Raw genomic sequence first — 14,933 nt, forward strand, 5'->3', positions numbered from 1 at the left:
CTTGACACGCTTTTTATTTGAGGGATTGATAGTGCTGTATATTATACCAAATAGACTGGGGATTTCCTTAACTTCTCTTTGCTAACATGAGAGCTTTTCTTAATAAAATTAAAGAGAAAAATTCTTGATGGTTAAAACCTCAGAATTTGTAGTATACTTTTAAAAAAATCCCACAAAGTAAATAAGTTTTAGTATGTATTTTTTGATGTATGTGCATTTGAGGCATAATGGGTATTATTTAATACTTGTTTTTGGAAGTAGCAAAATTTTAAATAATTTTGAACCATTTCAGATATCTTGTGAAAATAGTAATTTAGTGTAATTGCTGTTTACCCATATCTGAAATGGAATTTATTTTTATTTTATACATGTTACCTTCAGTACTGTACACTCACATTAATAAGACCTCCAGGATATCTGAACTGAGATCACCAATTCATTTCATATAGGCACCAGATGTTGGATTATTTAAAGATCTTTATTGGCTTCAGTTAAATTTGTATCCTTACCTTTGGTTGAAGGATTTATATTCATGGTTTTATTTATCCAGTTACTTCTTCCCGAGATAGGTGGGGTTTTCTTTTTTTGGTTCCCTTCTGTGATGATCCTTTATATTCCTTATTTCATCTGCTTTTCCACACATACACCCTCCTACTGCTTAACTAAATAAAATATAAGGTGTGTGGACATAGAATATCTATAGCTAGATATTGATTTGTCACTTGAAATTTGTACTTTTCCAATTTGACTGTATTAATATCCTTACAACTTGAAAAGAAAAATAGCTCTATCAGGCAGCTAAATTATAGAATACTTCTTTGGCAAAAATATTTGTTTATTTTACATACGTGAATCTGGTAGAAGTTAAAATGTATTCTGCTCAAGTTACATTATTTGATTCTTGCAACCAGTTTCCTCAAATTATAAAAAGATTTGGTTTAAAAGACTTAATTCTTTATTTTAAAGGAAGTTCTTAATTTCTGACACAATCTGTAAAGAAATCAACCAGGAATTAATGTACTCTGCTCTTCCACAATACCAAAGGAAATTAGTTTATGGAGCAAGGTGGAGTCATCACCTTCTCAACAAATTCTGGCTCTTGCAAAACTGTAAAGCAGTAGAGCAACTTAGGGAAGACTGATTCCTGCCCCAGACCCCACCCCCGCCCTCCTCGATGGGACAGAGCTATGGGTTATTTTATTTATTTTTGAAATAAGCTCAAGAGAAGGAATCGAGTTTAGCAGTTGGCCATCCTTCACTAACATCAAAGTTAATGTTCTTACCTTTTGCTGTTTTCAGATGTGTAGGTATACGTAGATTTTAAGGTAGAAACTCCTCCAGAACATTGTAGCATTCTTTTCTAGTGTATGGAGAGAGGATAAAAACATACCTATGTTAAAGATATTCTGCTGTGATCACAACCCTGGATTTTGGGTTGTGACATGAATCATTTATTGGGCACCTAATATTGTGCTTTTGCGTTAAGTACTCTTAAGTGTTTGATGAAACATCTAAGTTTTTTAAATGCCAGTTCCATCTGTTGTGTCTGATTCTTGGAGAGAAGCACATAGAAAAGAAGTCATTTCGTGCTCTGGCTTTTATTTATTTCAAATGGGCGGTGTTCAGTGATTGGAAATCAAGTTTTCTTCCACTTAGAATAAATTAGAATGAGTTATACTTTTTATATTTTAATCAAACATTCTTTAAAAAATAAGTAGTTTTGGGGGCTTCCCTGGTGGCGCAGTGGTTGAGAATCTGCCTGCTAATGCAGGGGACACGGGTTCGAGCCCTGGTCTGGGAAGATCCCACATGCCGCGGAGCAACTAGGCCCGTGAGCCACAGCTACTGAGCCTGCGCGTCTGGAGCCTGTGCCGCGCAACGGGAGGGGCCGCGATAGTGAAAGGCCCGCGCACCGCGATGAAGAGTGGCCCCCACTTGCCGCAACTAGAGAAAGCCCTCGCACGAACCGAAGACCCAACACAGTCAAAAAAATAAATAAATAAATAAATAAAGTAGCTATAAAAAAAAAAAAATTGGAGTCATCAAAATATTCTTTAAAAAAAAAAAAAAAAAGTAGTTTTTCCTTAGGGTAAAAAGTTTCCCTTAGACATGGTAATAATCTCTGACAGGTAAAAATGGCTGAAGTCTTCTTTTCAAAAGATTAAAATAACATATAAATTATATAGCCATAGTATCAATAGAAATTGATGCCACAGAGGCTACTTTTGGTTGACTAGAGTATTTTCTTTTTCTTTTCCTTATCCTCTTTGGTTTGGGGTAGGGGAGAGAGTGATGGTGCTCTCTTTCTCTGTTCCATCATGGTACTCCATCTGCCTCATTGACACCATTTGAGGAAATGTATTTTATCTGACTTACTAGAAACTATTTAGGAAGGAGCCCCTTAAGCCTTCAGGGGGAGCCTGGATTCTGGTTTAGACCTAGGTTCATTTCAGTTTACCTTCATGAACTAAGATACTGTTTTCCTAAAGGTGTAAAGAGAAAGCAGGAAAAACTCCCCCAAGAACATTGAGCCATGTTGCTAGGCAAGGAACCTATCCAGAACTCATCTGTATTTTGAGCTTTTAGTAATGCAGAAGAGGAATAATGTGTGGGTTCTTGCAGAAAATCTCCTAACTTAATCTTTCTTACCTCTGTCTTTCCCTTATCTCCTTTGAATTGATTAACATTTGACTGAATGCTTTGTGGAGGACCTTACTCTCAGGGTATTTGATATACCCTTGCCTTCAAATTTAGGAACAAAGCCTGAAAGAAATGAAAAGTTAACAATAGAAGATTTAAGTAACTATTAAAGCAATAAATCAATATTAACTATTTAAATTAAATTATAAATTAGCTTTGTAATTTAGAAGTGATAATTACTTTGGTAGAGCAGTGGTCAGAAGAGGGGTTTGTTTTCATGTCTTGATGACAAGAAAAACTTTGAAGAAGGATTTGACAGATCCCTGATTAGATGTACAGCTGCACTATCCAGTATGGTAGCACTAAACCACAGAAATGAAAACTGCTGTTCCTCAGTTACAGTAACCAGTGCTCAGTAGTCACATGTTGCTAGAGGCTACGTGTTAGTGTAGATGTAGAATATTTGTATTGTCACAGTGAGTTCAATTAGACAGTGCTGCTACAGAAAGCTGAGTCAGGGAAGCCATGATCCAGTAACCTTTAATTTCTTTTATGTGAAACTTGAATACATGTGAATTTACTTCTACATACTTTTTCTATATTCCTTTTGAAGATAATTAGGACAAAGAGGAAGCTGGGTGTGGAGCAGGAATAAGGATTTTTAAGTCTTGGGATTGGGAAAGGAATCCGAAGCAAAGTAGCCTTGGCTCTTAGGACTGTACTCCAGCATTGTTAGGGAATAGGGAGCCCAGGTATATTTGTAGGAGGAATTCAGAGAGCCGACTCAGAGTTTAGTCTGAGTTTCATTGAGTTTCCCTGCTTAAAGGTTGAAAGTTGAAAGTTAAGAAGTAGTTTCTTTAGAAACAGGTAGGAATTTGTTACATAAAAATTACCAAATGTCTTATTTCAAGCATCCACGTTTTTTTTCTCTCTTGCCTGACCCACATTTTTAGTTTTTCTAACTTATTATATCTTAAAGACATAAAATATTGTGGTGTATAAATGTAGAATGGGAGCAGTCAGAAAGTAATTTTCCTTTGGGATGTGAAGGCCATATATTGGAGAAAGAATACCTTTAGAATGAATGTTACATGCAACAAAATTTTACATTTTTAAAAATAAATTTATTTATTTATTTATTTATTTATTTTTGGCTGCGTTGGGTCTTCGTTGCTGCGCGCGGGCTTTCTCTAGTTGTGTCGAGCGGGGGCTACTCTTCGTTGCGGTGCGTGGGCTTCTCATTGCAGTGGCTTCTCTTGTTGCGGAGCATGGGCTCTAGGCGTGCGGGCTTCAGTAGTTGTGGCATGTGGGCTCAGTAGTTGTGGCTCGTGGGCTCTAGAGCACAGGCTTAGTAGAAAGTGTTCACAAACTCTGGGGAGGGAAAACATATCTAGTGGCAAATAAAAACTTCAATCTGTTTTTCCCCTACTTTTCTCTATTCCAGAGATGGTACCACCATTTACTCATATCCACAAGCTGAAAACTTCAGAACAGTCTTTCAGTTTTCTTTTTATTGTGCTTCTAACTCAATCCATTAGTGAATTTCACCTTCAAAATAGATTCCAAATACTCCCACTTTTGTCATGTCTACTGCTCCTGCTCTGAACCAGGCTGGCATCATTTTTTGCCTGGACCACTTGTGTAATGCTTACCTAACTGGTCTCCCAACTTCCATTTTTGTTTCCCTGCAGTCTTTCTCCATGTTGTCCATAGCAATCTTTTAAAAACTTGAATCAGATTATGTCCTTCCTTTCTTTAAAATTTTCCAGTGAATTCGCATCACACGTAGAATAAAATTCAGAGTACTTAACTGTGGCATCAAGGCCCCACACACTCCCCCTTCTCTAATCGCATCTCCTTACACTCTTCCCCTTGCTTGCTGTACTCCGGTCATGCAGATCTTCCTTGTGTTCTTAAACCACTTCAACCACATTCCATTCTTGGTGTATTTGTACTTATATTACTTTTTCTTGGAGTGTTCTCTCAGATCTTCACATACTGGCTCTCTTCATTCTGGTCTTAAAGACACCCTCCCTGACTACCCAGTACAAAATAGCTCCCCTTGTCCCTCTTCTGTCTGTATAATTTATCACACTCTGAAAGTTTGTTGTGTGTATTCCCCACTGGAGTAGAAGCTGTGTCGAAGCAGAGTCCTTGATAGTCTGTTTATCATGCTGAAGAGCACCTGCCAGTGCGTAGTAGGGGCTCAACAAATACATTGAATTAAAGAACAGATTTTGATTTGAAGCCACAGAACAAGAGTGGTGAGTCTCAGTTTTCTCATTTAAAAATGAGATTAAACCAGAAGATTTCTCTGGGCTTTGGCAACTCTGATATTTGTTGATATTAAATCATTGGGAATTAATAGTATAAATATCTTTGGGGGACATGGAACATATTGTAAGTTAGACAGAATAGTAACATACTTCAAAATATGTAAAGCAGCCCAAATTTGAATTCATTGTGGCAGTTAGAGGTTTATTAACTAGGTTTGCATATTGAATTATATATCTGACTGAATTTAGGTGCTAAAATCGTTTGTTCTTTGTTTAGAAAAATAGAGTAATTTAACTTTTTTTTTTTTTTTTTTTTTTGCTAAGATGTAAGAGGTCATTATAGATTATTTTGTACCAGTGGTTTTTCTTCAGTTGTGTTTAATTTTAATTTTCTGTAAGATAAATTTTTCTTTATATATAAAAATAATGCTTCTAATCCTTCTATCACAGGAATTACATCTTTGAGAGTTTTAGTTTCTCTCCTGAAAGTCTTCTTTCACATAGTTTGTCCTCTTGTCTTTTAAAATCTTTAGCATACATGTAATAGCAATTTTAAAGTTCTTTTCTGCCAATTCAAACATTTGGGTCACACTGGGTCTGTTTCTATTGACTTTTCCCCTCTTGATCTTGGATCATAATTTCCTATTTCTGTCCATGGTCTTACTTTTTTTTTATAGACTTTATTTATTTATTTATTTATTTAGATATTGAGCTCCCTGTGCTTGCTTCACTAGCTTTATTTATTTATTTGTTTGTTTATTTATTTATTTATTTTTGGCTGTGTTGGGTCTTCGTTTCTGTGTGAGGGCTTTCTCTAGTTGTGGCAAGCGGGGGCCACTCTTCATCACGGTGCTTGGGCCTCTCATTATCGCGGCCTCTCTTGTTGCGGAGCACAGGCTCCAGACGCGCAGGCTCGGTAGTTGTGGCTCACGGGCCTAGTTGCTCTGCAGCATGTGGGATCTTCCCAGACCAGGGCTCGAACCCGTGTCCCCTGCATTGGCAGGCAGATTCTCAACCACTGCGCCACCAGGGAAGCCCTAGACTTTATTTTTATAGAGCAGTTTAAGTTTATAGGGAAATTGAGCCTACGGTAGAGAGAGTTCCTGTATACTCCTGCCCCTACATATGCTTAACATTCCACACCAGAGTGGTACATTTGTTGCAGTTGATGAACCTACATTGACAAATTATCACCCAAAGTCCATAGTATATATTAGGGTTCACTCTTGGTGTTGTACATTTCATGGGTTTAAAAGATACATAATGACATGTATCCAGTAATGTCATACAGAATAGTTTTTCTGTTCTCCCCTGCTTCATCCTTGCCTAACCCCCGCCCCAGCCCCTGGCAACCACTGATCTTTTTAACTGTTTCCAAAGTTTGGCCTTTTCCAGAATGGTATGTAATTGGAATCATACAGTATGTAGCCTTTTCATATTGACTTCTTTCACTTAGTATTATGCATTGAAAGTTACTCTGCATCTTTTCATGATAGCTCATTTCTTTTTAGTGATGAATAATATTTTATTATCCTGCTGTATCATAATTTATTTACCTATTCACCTACTGAAGAACATCTTGGTTGCTTCCACATTTCGGCAATTGTGAATAAAGCTGCTATAAATGTCCATGTGCAGGTTTTTGTGTGGACATACATTTTCAGCTAATTTTTGTAAATACTAAGGAGTGCAAATGCTGGGTCATGCGGTAGGAGTATGTCTAGTTTTGTAAGAACTGCCAAACTGTTTTCCAAAGTGGCTGTACCATTTTGCATTCCCACTAGCAATGAATGAGATTTTCTGTTGCTCCACATTCTTGTCAACATTTGATGTTGTCAGTGTTCTGGGTTTTAGCCATTCTAATGGTTGTGTATTGTATCTTACTGTTGTTTTAATTTGCATTTCCATGGTGACAGAATAGGGAGCATCTTTTCATATGCTTATTTGCCAATCTGTATATCTTCTTTGGTGAGGCATCTGTCCAGGTCTTTGGCCCATTTTTTAACAGGTTGTTTGTTTTCTTATTGTTGAGTTTTAAGAATTCTTTGTATATTTTGGATAACAGCGCTTTATGAGCTAGGTCATTGTAAATATTGCTATCTCCCAGTCTGAGGTTTGTCTTCTCATCCTCTGGACAGTGTCTTTTGCAGAGCAGAAGTTTTTAATTTTAAGTTTAATGAAGTCCATCTTATCAGTTCTTTCTTTCATGGATTGTGCTTTTGGTGTTGTATCTAAAGAATTATTGCCATACCTAAGGTCATCTGGATTTTTCCCTTTGTTATCTCCTAGGAGTTTTTATAGTTTTGCATTTTACATTTACATCTATGGTCCATTTTGAGTTAATTTTTGTGAAGGGTGTAAGGTCTGTGTCTAAATCCTTTTTTTTTTTGCATGTGGACATATAGTAGTAGTTCCAGCACCATTTGTTGAAAAGACTATCTTTTCTCCATTGTATTGCTGTTGCTCTTTTTACCAAAGATCAGTTGACTATATGTGGGTCTATTTCTGGGCTTTCTATTCTGTTTCATTGTCTCTTTGTTTCTTCTTTCACCAGTGTCACACTGGCTTGATGATTGTAGCTTTACAGTAAGTCTTGATGTCCAATAGTGTTAGTTCTCTGACTCTGTTCATTTTCAATATTGTGTTAGCTATTCTGACTTTTTTGCCTCTCCATATAAACTTTAGAATCAGTTTGTCAATATCCACAAAATAGCTTGCTGGGATTTTGATTGGGATTGCATTGACTTTATAGATCAAGTTGGGAAGAACTGACCTGTTGACAATATTAAATCTTCCTGTCTTGCCTTGTAAGTTTTTCTTGGACATTGGACATTGTGTATAAAAGAACACTAGCAACTGAAGTAGATAATCAGATAATTCCCTTCCCTGCCCCCACCCCCCGCCCCCTAGCCAAAGCTTTCCCTTCTTTCTGTCTGGCAACTACGTTAAGGGGCTGATCTCTTAGATTTCATTAGGAGTTGAGTTGGGTTGAAATTTTAGTTATTCTATCCATTTGGATTTTTAATGTCTTAAGGTTGGGATCAGGTGCCTCTCTCCAGCAGAGGTTGAGGATCTAAACTCCACAGTACACAGATCTCTCTATACCTCCTAGCCCCACTCAGCAGACGTCCCATGGGAGAGAGTTGGTGGAGAATTACCTCTGTGTTTTGCGCTCCTCCAGATTTCAGACTTTCATGTCAGCTCACTTATGACCATTAAGAATTTGATTGATTTTTCCCTGTCCCAGTAGGAGACTTTTCTTGTTCTCTGCCTGTGGCAATCCTGCTCCTCTAAGACACTGATTGGTCAATGTCTTAGGGATAAAAATGGCTGCTGGTCTCTGCTCACCTAGGTAGGGCGGGTTCATCTCTGGAAATCAGTCCACAGCTCTTCATTGCCTTAAAAAAAAAACATGCTTTTTAGTTTATTGGGTGTTTTCTTCTTATTACAGCAGGACCAGTGATCTTTTTATGACCTTCTTTATCTTAACTGGGAGTGGAACTCCCAAAGATATACATTTTGAGAACATTTTTCACTAATGGATTTGGGACTTGGGGTGGAGTGGAGTTTGGGCCATGAATTTTTTAAAATCATGAGTGAAACAGAAGAGGTCAGTAGATTTGCTCACTAAGCCCAGATGACCTTGAGATGAGACTGACATCAAATGAAATATTTCTTATATACTGGGAGATTATTGCTACAAGTTGAAAAGTGCTTAATTGATGAATCCTAATAAAGGGATGTTTTGGATTCCTTAGTATTTGCGAATGACAGGAGAGAAAAAAATCTCATAATTCTTCATTTGACTTTTAGTTAGGTCTGACCCGAGTATACCTTAAGAGAAATATTATTCCTATAGTAATAGATTTGATGATGTAATTACAGAAGTTTTCTTAACTGACACAATTGGGAAAATTGGGTCAGTTAGTCAAAAAAGTTGATTCAAGTGTAGATCCTTAGTATCAGAATACCCAGCTAATAGTAGCTTAAATCATAAGGATATATGTTTTCTTAAGAAGAAGTCTGGAGGTACATAGTCTTGGGGTTGTTCCATTCAGCAGTTCAACAATCAAAAAAATGTTTTTTAAAAATACCCAACATGAACACTGGGTATTTCTCCTTCAGTGCCCTCCTCTCCTTAGTGTGTTGACTTTTTGGCTTCATAGCTGTAACTTCATGGTCCATAAAGTAAACTTCTGTAGTCCAGATACCATGTTCAGATTTAAAGCAGGAATGTTGGTTGGAGTGGGTATTCTTTCAAAAAGAGTCCCTCAAGTGGTTTTTTCCTTTTTATCAGTGAAGAACAGCATTTTTCCAGAAGCTCTTGCAAAGTTCCCTATGTCTCATTCACCGGAACTGGGCCTGGTAGCTCCCCTTAGCTGCAAGAGAGCTGGGAATGCAAGAATCTGTCAGAAAGAAGTAAGAGAATATGATTTATTATGCCAGTGGTTCTCAAGGTAGGGGAATGGGGTGTTTATTACATAACTTCTGTTAGGTAGCATCTGGAAATATGTGGAGAATATTGACATTTGGTGGGCAGGGTTTAGGGGTACTAAACTTTTTGCAATGCGTGTGACAGTTCCAAAGAAGGTAGAATGTCTAGCCTAAAATGCCAGTAACAGCCCTGTTGAGAAACACTGGACTATTTGGAATTTATTGTTGGAAATACACATATTACCGCCCCAAACAAAATGGTCAAAAAAAGAATGGGAGAGAATGGCTTGGCATGGGCAAAGAACAATGTCTTCTATAGGGTCATTACACAGTTTAAACATTTTATTATAATTTGAAGCCTATCAATGTATGTTAAATGTAATTGATGGGGGGAAGCTGTTTCTTTGAGTATGGATCCTCTAATTAGTTTAGCTTTGTTTTTTTCCCTCATATAAATCACACCCATAGCCATCCTTTATGATGTACTTTTAAAAAAATAGAGGAAGAACTTAAATATTGCCGAGCAACCTGAGAATCTGGGTATAGAATTGTTCTTGTTGCATTTCTGATTTTTAAAAGAGACTTGGCCTATTTGCTTTTTTCCAGAGTGTCCTGCCTAACTTTCATTAAAACAATTATTTTTGCACTCGTTTTTTAAAGAGGAGATGCAGACCCAAATACCTGTGCTTTTCTTTTTTTATAAAAAAATAAATAAGTTTATTTATTCATTTATTTTTGGCTGCCTTGGGTCTTCGTTGCTGTGTGCGGGTTTTTTTTTTTTCTAGTTGCGGCGAGCGGGGGCTGCTCTTCGTTGTGGTCCACGGGCTTCTCATTGCGGTGGCTTCTCTTGTTAGGGAGCATGGGCTCTAGGTGCGCGGGCTTCAGTAGTTGTGGCGCACGGGCTTTAGAGTGCAGGCTCAGTAGTTGTGGCGCACGGGCTTAGTTGCTCCGCGGCTTGTGGGATCTTTCTGGACCAGGGCTCAAACCCGTGTCCCCTTCGTTGGCAGGCATATTCTTAACCACTGCGCCACCAGGGAAGTCCCTGCACTATAATTTTGTCAGTTTATTTGATTGCATTTTATAGTTAAAATAATAAATAAATTGGCATAAACAAGTTTAGGAACAAACAATTGACTCTTGGTAATCACGTCACTTAGTTTTGGAATTCCAAAGTAGTTGTTTACTGGTTGACAGTCAGTGTGCCCCAGGCATCAGCTTCTGTTACCCAGGGAAAACTAAGCATTGGTTAGTCCAGCAAGTTGATTAGGTGGACATCATTTAAGAAAGTTACTGCCATGTATTAAAATATCTAATTAGGTGAGCTCTAGACTTTTTTCCTGAATTATAAATTGGGTGACTTTAATAAAAACCAGACTTCATCACTTCTGTTTCTTTTAGATTTTTGTTTTTCTTAATCAGAAGCTATTAAAACTCCAAGTAGTTTTAAGATTCTACCATTTTACCCATGAAAATGTTTTGCTGTTCAGAACATATTAAGCATCTCTCATAAAAACCTATTTCTTAGAACTTAGATTTTTCTCAGGAAGTGGTGAAAACTATAATTTAAAAAAACATATATACACATGACAGGGATGTTAGAGAAATGGAAAATAACTGTTGAAAACAGATGTTGCTCTGTAAATCATTGAGTTCCTTCCAAAGTAATTTTAAAAATTGTATTTCAGAATCAGATGGTCCTTAGTTATGGAAAGGCATTATTGAAAAAATTTTCTTATATACCATTATTGTATTACTTGCAAGAAAGAGCATTTAAATACTTCTCTTTTTAACATGTGCTTTTAAGAACATTTGTTCTTCAAACCTCCATTGTGGAGAAAATTTTCCTTTCACATTTTTTTCCTTAAAAAGATTTTAATTTAGGTGAATTAAAGGATGGCCTTCAAAGTTTTTATTCTTCAACTCATCTTTTAAAAGAAAATTTATAAAAGCAGTATGTGTACCTGGAAATGGAAATTTCCAGAATTGTAAGGTATAAAATGAAAAAAAAAAAAAAAAAGCCTCCTTTTTCCCTCCCCTATTTCCAGTCTCATTCTCCACTGGTTAAGCACTTTTGTCTTTTTCAGTGTTTCCAACATTGTATGTATAGCTTATATGTATATATATATATCTCAAGCTGTATATAAATGTGTTTTAGTAAAATCTTCTTTTCCCAGTTTTTACTAGCTATATTTTGATGTTTAGTTTTGTTGATTGCCTTTAATTTTAATATTTATAAATGATATTTGACTCCTTGGTGACTGCATTCTCCCCCTCTTTACCTTCCAAATTCTGTCAGCTATAACGAAGTTTTGTAATTGTTCAGTAAGTATTATTTAATTCACTGTAACTTACTGAAGTAGTTTTGATTCCTCTTTTATGGGTTACAAAACTAAGACAGAGAGGTTAAGTTCTTGGTTTTACGAATAGAGGCTTTAGTCCTTCAAGCACACTCCAGCGTTTCAAAAATATTTATTGGTTACTTAATTTTCAGTGCTATGACTTGGGCTATAGTGTGTGTCAAACGAAGTCTTAGTCGTTTTGGAGCTAATGGTCTATATTTATAGTAAGTCTCATTGTAGGCCTCAGCAGTCTAGTCATCCCAAAACTCCAGATCCCTGTAGCTTAACCCCTGGATCAAAGAAAATTGGTCATAGGATACAGGATTTATCAAAACAAATAGTTTTACTGGAGGAGTAGAAGCTTTTAGGGCTTCTAGCTTCTGTTCAGTTCAAATATTGCAGAGAATGAGAAAAGTACACTGGAGGAGATCCTGCTATCATAGCATACCTACAAAATGAAAAGTCTATAAAACATCTTTAGAATTGAGTCAGATTTTTCTAAAATAAAACAAATTCTTGTGTATATTCTTTGATTTCTGACTCACTTAATGAATTAAAAAACCCCACTGTGTCATGGGACTTTCGTTTTTCTGAATACCTTCTTTAAAACTATGAAAAATTAACTTAAACAGGTTGGCTGGCTTTTAGTGGTTAAGTCATTTAAAATGGGAAGCCATGAATCTTGAAATACTCTAGTAGTAGTAAATATAGCTAACGGATTTGAAGGTTAACTTCAGATAGCATTGTGCTTAATTTTGCTTTAATAGACTGATTATATCATTCATGCCTGGTTGACTGAACACAAATCAATATATAAGATCTTCATGTTTTTTAATTCCCAGAGGAATTTTTTGGGGGTAAATGAATTGATACAAATTAATTTATTTTACATTTAAGAGGGAAAAGAAATGATATTAGTTAAGGTCTCTAAGCATTTTACCCATATTAAACTCCTCTTAGTTCTTTTAGCAGATCACTAAGTAGTTACAATTAATTTATAAATGAGGAAACAGCAGAAAGAAAGATATGTATTTTGCCTGAAATCACACAGCTAGTGAGTGACGTAGTTGGCTCTAGGGTCCATGAGTAATAGACTAGGTTCTTATTATTTTATTTGAATTTCAACAAAATATATTGTGTGTACAATAAATTTAGCTCAGAAATAATTGACCCCATCTTCAGTGCTTGTCCTGACTCACAGCTCCCAAAACCTTTGGAATTTCCTAAGTGATGGGAGAAAGTGTCTTTTGTTACGTTAACGAGATGACCTTTGGAACTCACCCAAGGACGGGGTGTTGTTTGCCAGTGGAGCGACTACAGAGGGTTGGAACTTTCAATTCTCACACCCTGATCCTGGGGAGGGGAGAGGGGCTGGAGATTGAGTTCTGTTACCAGTGGCCAATGATTTGATCAATCCTGCCTCTGTAGTGAAGCCTCCAAAAAACCCAGAAGGACAGGGTTCAGAGAGCTTTTAGGTTGGTGACCACATGGAGATTCGGGAAAGGTGGTGTGCCTGGAGAGGGCATGGAAACACATCTTCATCATTATTGTTGTTAATACAAGATTATTTTTGCAAAGTATCCAAACATGAATTAAAACCAGCTGCTTGGGGGTAGTTAAAGTATATTAATACTTTTATTATACCATTTTATTAAAGTAGAAAAAACAGGAAATACAGATAAACTAAAAGGAAAAAAATTAAATCACTTAGATAACCTCTGTTTATATTTTGGTGTATGTCCTTGCTGACTTTTAAAATATTCATAAGTACATATTTACGTTTAAAATTCATTTCAACAAAATATTTTTATATATTTCAAGAGTCTATAATTTGTTTCTCTTACGCAGTTTTTCTGCAGTCTTTTATGCTTTCTGCCTTGGGTACTGTCAAAAAAAGCATGTGACCGAATTTTGAATGAGTTAATTTTAATTTACTTTTGTTTCTGAAGACTTAAAATTTTAAAAAGAGATGGTGTTTAGAATATATCTATTTCAACATATAAAAAGTGTTAGACTTGCTGTCGAACTAAAAATGTCAGTTTTTCAAATTCCTTTAGTAATTTTAAGTAAAATTTTAATTGAAATACAACATGTAAAGAAAGGTACCCAAATAATGAGTGCTCAGCTTAATGGTGTAGTTTTGCAAAGTGAACACCCACATGACAAGAAACACCACTAGCATCTCAGAAGCCGCTCTGTGCCCCCACTGCAGTCAGTTTTTTTCCCAGCCTCAGGTCTAACCACTCTGCTGACTGGATTCATTTGACATTCATTTTTCACTTCTGAATAAATGGTATTTGAGCAAGCCTTGGGCCTTGGGCACAGTTTTGACAATGGGTGATTTGAACTTTCCAAAACAGTCTACCCCATCTCGCCCCCCATCCCCACCACCAAACAGTGAGTCCCCAGGTACTCATCACTTAGCTTTAACAAGTCACAATTCATGGGAAATCTTCTTGCATCCAACCCTCCTAATTATTTTAAAGTGAAACCCAGGTATCACATTATCATTTTAGTGGATATTTTTAAATATGTTTTTTTTTTTAATTTATTTATTTATTTTTGGCTGTGTTGGGTCCTCGCCTCTGCGCGAGGACCCTCTCCAGCCGCGGCAAGCGGGGGGCCACTCTTCATCGCGGTGCGCGGGCCCCTCACCATCGCGGCCCCTCCCGTTGCGGAGCACAGGCTCCAGACGCGCAGGCTCAGCAGCTGTAGCCCACGGGCCCAATTGCTCCGCGGCATGTGGGATCCTCCCAGACCAGGGCTCGAACCCGTGTCCCCCGCATCGGCAGGCAGATTCCCAACCACTGCGCCACCAGGGAAGCCCCCTAAATATGTATTTTTAAAAGATGAAAAGATTACTCTTTTTTTTTTTTTTTACCATAAACAGGATTTAAAGAGTATAACCACACCTTTAAAATTTAATTCCTTAATATCAGATATTCCCTCAGGGTTCAGAATCTCCCCACATATCTCGTAATTTTCTATACTGTTTGAATTAAGGTCCATATGTTGCATTGGTTGGTATGTCTCTTAAATCTCTTTTAATCTAAAGTTTCTCCCTCTAGGTCTTTTTTTTTTTTTCCCCTTGCCATATTTGTTGATAATTTTTTTGAAAAGCGGGTTATTGGTTTTATTTTTCAGGGTATTCTTTCATGGGTATTTCTATTCAGCCTTTTATGAAAGTGATTAGTATGAACGTATATAACTTGAACGCACAGATCTAAATGTTTGGTTGATGAAT

The 14,933-nt window shown here is 36.8% G+C and overlaps 1 protein-coding gene across 7 annotated transcripts in view; it reads left to right on the forward strand.

Moving 5' to 3' along the window:
• ESCO1 (establishment of sister chromatid cohesion N-acetyltransferase 1) overlaps positions 1-14,933 on the forward strand; it is a 67,065-nt gene that overhangs the window by 37,222 nt on the left and 14,910 nt on the right. The window lies entirely within an intron of this gene.

Source organism: Balaenoptera acutorostrata, chromosome 13 (genome assembly GCF_949987535.1).
Source record: "Balaenoptera acutorostrata chromosome 13, mBalAcu1.1, whole genome shotgun sequence".
NCBI classification, from domain to species: domain Eukaryota; kingdom Metazoa; phylum Chordata; class Mammalia; order Artiodactyla; family Balaenopteridae; genus Balaenoptera; species Balaenoptera acutorostrata.